The following is a 6000-nucleotide window of genomic DNA, read 5'->3' as shown; positions in this document are numbered from 1 at the left end:
GAGGGGAGGCCGGGCAGGAGGCAGGAGCGTCCTAGGGACACGGAGAGGCCTGAGGCTTCCCCAGACCCCGCTTCTTGGAGGCCTCATTAATGTAGATCTCCTTCAACCCGGCAAGCCAAACTCCCCGGATTCCCCTAGGCCCCGCCCACCACCGAGGCCCGGCCCCCATTGGCCCCGCCCATCAACGCGACCCCGCCCCCAGCAGGCCCCGCCTCCCCTTCGCCTCCCGCCAGCCCGAGCTTGGGCTTTGCACCCGGCGGCGACTGAAAACCGTGGCTGCTGCGGAGCCGGCAGCGCAGGCGGGCGGAGCGGAGCTGCCCCCGTGGTGGCGGGCGATGCCCCCGTGAGCCTCCCTCGCCGCCCCTCCCCGCCCCGCGTGCCTACCCACTCGGAGTCCGCGCCCGCCTGGGGCCGGGCCGCGCCTACTGCCGGGTCCGCGGGGCGGGGTCCCGGGGCAGCACCTGCCCCGCCTTGCGGAGCCGCCTCGGCCTGCGGAGCCCCCCTCCCTATCTGGACCCCGGCCACACCTCCGGGTAAGTCAGCAGGCCTTGCTCGTCTGGGAGTGGACGTGGGGAGGGGGCTGCAGAGGTCTGGAGGACCACGGGGGGAGGGGGGCTCTGGCCATGAAGCGCAACGTAGGGATGTGAGTGTGCCGGGGCGGGGGTGGGGGGATGAACACAGGGTGTGAGAGGGCTCTGGGGAGGGGGCTAAGGGGTGAGAGAGGAACGTGGGGTGTTTGGGGAAGCCTGGAAAATGGGGAAGGGGGGCCAGAGTCTTGAGTTCTTTGCTGATGCTCAGAGCTCCTGGGGCCCTGGTCTTCAACAGCATTGCCTGGCATGGCATTTTTGGAAAGTGCTTAAAATCCCTCCTGGAAAGGGAGCTGGAAGGCAGCCTGCCTTTCTCCCTTCTGCCTGTGCCCTGGTTGAGAAGCAGCCACTTTTTCCTCCCAACGTGACACCGTTGTGGTGCCCAGAGGACCCCCTCTGCCCCATAAGAGAAAAGGAGTGCTGCTTACTCCAGCCCTGGGGTGGGAAGAGGGGTCTTTGGGAAGCTGGGAAAGCAGTTGGTCAGCAGCATGGTGCAGAGCCCAGGGTTCAGGGAGGCTTGGCAAAACCCTTGATGGCCAACTTGGGCATGCTCTCATTCATAGGGAGGACCTCTTCCCTGACTGGCCACCTGGGTATTTGGACCCCATGTCCACATTACCTCTGGACAACTCAGCCCTGAGGAGTGGGTTTCTTCAGTGTCCTGGTCCCGAAGGCTCAGGAAGGATCCTGGAATGGGGTGGGCAGTGGCATACCAAGGCTGGAGAACAGGGGGCATTGGCTGGCACTGCCACCTAGGGCCTGTTTGAATGTGGCCCTTCAGGGCTTGGACGCTTGGGTGAATATCAGTGTCCAACCCTAGCCCCAGGGGTGTTATCAGGATGTAGGGAAAAGGCTGCTGCCCCTTTGGTCCTGTCCTCTATCCATGATGACTTCTTAAGTCTGGGTTCCTTGGGTTTGGGGCCTGAAGTCATGGGAGGAGGATTGGTCCTGGTCAACAAGGGGTTAATCAGCCATCTCCCCGCCGCGCCCCCCCCCAATAGTTGCTGCTAGTCACCAATTAGTCTGTAATTAGGCAGCTGCCAACTGTCCCTGGGGGCATGTGGGTAGCCTAATGGGGCATTCTTGGTTGGGGGGCAGGGTAGGTGGGTTGGCAGGGGTGTGCTGGGGAGGTGGCCCATGCAACCTGTGCTTAAACCAAGCACTATGCCCTTTGGTGTTTGTTTAGGGCCCACAGACCCCTTCCCTGCCTTCTGTTCTTGATTGCCTTGCTTAGGGACTTCCAGCCCTGGGGTTCTACACTTAGCCGACCCTTTGCAGGGTGTGAAGCCCAGAGTTGGTTAAACTTGGCTTCAAACCCAAGCTCTGCCACTTTCTGGCTGTGTGATATTGAGGAAATCACTTCCCCTCTCTGAGACTTTCAGTAAAACAAACCCAGCTGCTATGTGGGTAGCAGGAAGGAATGACTGAAATGGTGGATTTGAGCTGCGCAGCACAGTGCCTGGCACTCAGGAGGGCTCAGCAGCTAACTGCTGAACTCATTAACAACCCCTGTGCCAAGTACTTGCTGGGGTGGGCGTGCAGGAGCCAGGTGCTGAGGACCCAGCAGGGACCACAGTCCGTTCTCCCAGGGCATGTGGTCTGTGTTACTGTCTTAACTATTCTCTCCCTCCCTCCTTGCTCAACGACGCTTCTGGTCTCCGGACTTTAATTGGATTTTACTGCGCAGAACCCAGGCCCAAAGCTGCTACTCTCTGGGCTTCCCAACTTCCTGCCCAAGTGCTGAGCTCTGTGGGGTCTGTCAGGGGTCTGGGTGATGTCTGCAGCTGTAGTAGCAGCTGGCCCTTTAAGGAGGGAAGAAAACAATTATCTGGCCTGGGCATTGCATCAGCTGGAGCCTGGAGGGTCCCTGGGGAGGGGGAAGCAGGCTGGTGGTTGATTTCATTAGTGCCATGTGAGAACTCTCACCTGACTCTGCCCCACTCCCCAGCCACAAACTTCTCCCCCAGGCAACAGCTGCCTCAGTGCCTCCTCCCGCTCCAGGGACACGACCTTGGAGAGCTCTCTGTGTGTACCCCCCAGTCAATGTCATGGGCCCCAGCAGAGGAGGGAAGTGTCTCTCACATTGGCCTTTTGCTGACTGTGGCACTGTCTCTCCTGTTAGCAATCTGCTGACTTGGGGTGCAGGGTGCGTCTCCTGTACTGGCATTTTGCTGACGATGGGGGTGTTTCTCCCACACTGGCATTTTGTTGACCCAGGGGAGGAGTGACTTCTACACTGTCCTCTCACTGACAGTGGGGCTGTCTCCTACACTGGTATATCGCTGACCTCACAGAAGAGCTTTACCAGCTGGGGTGTGTGTGAACTGAAGGCGGAGGTTAGAAACAAGCGCTCTATGGTTGGAGGTGAGCTTGCTAGGAATGGTGAGTCACAGGGGTTGTGTGGTTTGGGGCAGAGAAGAGACCAGGCACTTAGGCATCAGACAGACAGGATTCCAATCTAATGCCTTCTGCTTCCAACCTGTTACCACTGCAGGCAGGTGGCCTCAACTACCAAGTCTCAGTCTCCTCTGGAAAATAGGAATAATTTATACACATACTGCTCCACCCCATCTGGAATGTGGTTAGGGAATTAAATGTAGTAACCAGATGTATAGTACCTAGTCCAGGGCTGGCAGGGGGAGGGTGCATACTGTATAATGGTTCTCTTCCCTTTGCAACTTTGGGCTCTTCATAGCTTGAGCTCAAGAAGCCTGGACAAGAAAAGGAGGGTCTGGGAGGAGTGAAGAAAAAAGGAGAAAGAATGCCTGGCCCTCTTGCCTCTGTGGCAGAAGGATGCATTCAGTCCACCAGGTACCTCTGATGTATCAGGCTCTGTGAGCCAGGCGGCCCTCACGGAGCTGACATTCTAGTGGGGACATGACCCAGAGCAGGTAATTACACATGGCACGTGTGTAGAAAGGAGGGACTCAGGGGAGCTCTGGAACCTATCACTGAAGTTGCTCTCCTGCCCTCTATAATCTGGGAAAGGTTCCTGGAGGTGGCGACATCTTAGCTGAGTCATGAATGGTGCCAAGGAGTTGTAGAGGAAAAGAAGAAGGGATGAGGAAGGGGAACTGTGTGACTGAGGCCCTGGTGATGGTGAGAACAGGCTTGGTGTGGTGGAGGGGGGCAGTGTGGGCAGGCCCAGGACAGCCCGGCCTGATTTCCTAGTCTAGCAGGATACTGAAGACTTGGGAATTTATCCTGAGGCCAATGACAACCCCTAAAGGGTTTTAAGCAGAAAAGGCAAGAGCAGATTTCCCCAGAATGTTAGGGTCTATGGCCCTCAGGCAGAGCCTTCTTGGGAGTGACTTTTTGCCCTCTCCTACCCTTTTCCCTGTGCAGCAGCCTCGGTCCCAGGGAACCGGTTGTTTATGTGGCTGGCCCCAGGAGGGAGGGCGGCCAGTCCCAGTCCCTCCAGCTCCCTCTCTGTGGTCTAAGCTTCATCGCGGCCTTGCTGACGAAGCTCAGCCCTTGGGGCCAGGTTCTCCCAACCTCCCTGGGGAGCCAGAGGGCAAGAGGCAGGGTTTTGCACCAGGCTGCTCTGTGCTCACATCCCAGCTCTGCAGTTCCTGAGCTGGGTAATCTCTGGCAAGGCATACCCATCTCTGAACTTCTGTGTCCTCAACTGTAAAAATGGAGTTGATGTTATCTCTAGGAAAAGGATAAAGTGAAATTCCACGTGGAAATCATAAACCCTATCTCAAAGTCAGTCGACATTTTTACTCTGTTGTGTGGGGGCTGACATCAACTCTGGGCTAGGCCCAGGGCTGGCTGGGGGTGGGAGCAGGGCTGGTTTCAAGAGTCTATGGTCACACAGGGCCCAGTGCCTAGAAGGACCCCACACTTAGTGTTCTGGTGACACCATCTTAAAATTCTTAGTGACCAAAGTTCAAAACAAGGAGTCCTGCATTTTCATTTAGCACTGGGTTCTGCATATTATATAGCTCCACAAATCGGGTAGGGGTAGGAAGAGGCAGGGAGAGACGTGGACCTGCAAACAGTTCCCAAGGGTGAGGTGGAGAGCATGACTAACTGTTCCAAGGTGGGTGGGATGTTAATAAGAATAACACTTATTTAGTGCTTACTGTGTGCTAGTTCTCTGCCCATCACTTTACATCCTCATCTTTAAACAGTCCTATGAGGTAGGTACTATTATCTGTGGTATAGATGAGGAAACTGAGGTGATCTGGTCAAAGTCGTACAGCTATCAAGTGGCAGAGCTGGGATTCAAAACCAGTTTGTCCAACTGCACAGCAATGCGTACACCAGGGAAGTCACCTAGGAGGAGCGACCACCTGCCCTGGGTTTGGAGGATAACTTAGAGTTTGCCCAAGGGGAAGAAGTGCACTGGGGAAGAAGTGCACTGGGGAAGGGAGGGCTGTCTCAGCTGGGAAGTGTCCAGGCTGAGGGCATGATGCTTGGCCAGGAGACGGGGAGCCAAAGCCTGGTGCCTTCTGGGGTTGACAGAAGGTAACCTTTGCATTTCATAGTCCTGATTTGCCAAGCTCAGAGCCCCTTGTCACTCTGCCCCTAGGTCCTGATGCTACCATGGCTCCTCAAGTTGCCCCAACTCCTCTTCTCACTGTTTTGCCCCCTCCCTCCCTACCTCCCGGGTAATCTCGTTTACTCTCTTGACTTTAATGATCTCTTCTGGGTTCAAGATCTGCAGGTCTGGCTGGGTGTGGTGGCTCCCACCTCCTCAAAGTGCTGGTAATCCCAGCATTTTGAGAGGCTGAGATGGGCGGATCACTTGAGCCCAGGAGTTCAAGACCAGCCTAGGCAACGTGGAGACACCCTATCTCTACAAAAAGATACAAAAATTAGCTGGGCATGGTGGCGCGTGCCTGTAGTCCCAGCTACTTGGGGGGCTGAGGTGGGAGGATCGCTTGAGCCTGGGAGGTTGAAACTATAGTAAGCCATGTTCATGCCACTGCACTCCAGCAGCTTGGGTGACAAAGTGAGACCCTGTCTCAAAAAAAAAAAAAAGAAGCCCCAACAATCTGCAGGTGTGATTGCTTCCTGGCCCACACTTAGATGTCTCACAATCAGCCTCAGCTCAGGTCCAGACCCAGCTCCCGACTCTCACACTTGCATCTGCTCTGCCTTTAGGGTCCCCGGTTCATCTCTGGCATCACCATCCACCCACCTGGTCAAGCCGGAAAGCTGGAAGTTCTCCTGGATACGCCCCTCTTCCCGTCCCACACCCCCATAACCAGTCCTCAGCAAGCCCTGTTAGTCCTGAATCTCTGCCTTGAGTCCGTGGACCCTCTCACTGCCCACCGCCCCCTCCAGGCCACCATTGGCTCTCACCTGGGCCACTGTGACAGCTTCCTACCTGGTCTCCTGACATTTGTTCTTGCCCCGCTTTCTTTCATGGTCTTCTTAGGATAAACGTTGGATTGTGTCATTT

At 56.2% G+C, this 6000-nt stretch overlaps 1 protein-coding gene across 2 annotated transcripts in view; it reads left to right on the top strand.

Annotated features, from left to right (window-relative positions):
- Window positions 1–220: 220 nt before the first annotated feature.
- Window positions 221–6000, top strand: part of RIMS3 (regulating synaptic membrane exocytosis 3) — a 46890-nt gene continuing 41110 nt past the window's right edge. The window contains exon 1 of one of the 2 annotated variants that reach the window (XM_025389831.1): window positions 221–533. The gene's annotated coding sequence lies outside the window, so the exon portion shown is untranslated. The remainder of the gene's footprint in view (window positions 534–6000) is intronic. The other variant, XM_025389841.1, reaches the window with a different exon arrangement.

The sequence above is a fragment of the Theropithecus gelada genome, chromosome 1 (genome assembly GCF_003255815.1).
Source record: "Theropithecus gelada isolate Dixy chromosome 1, Tgel_1.0, whole genome shotgun sequence".
Classification (NCBI taxonomy): Eukaryota; Metazoa; Chordata; class Mammalia; order Primates; family Cercopithecidae; genus Theropithecus; species Theropithecus gelada.
The sequence above is the reverse complement of the archived record's forward strand: the minus strand, read 5'-3'. Positions and strand labels throughout refer to the sequence as shown.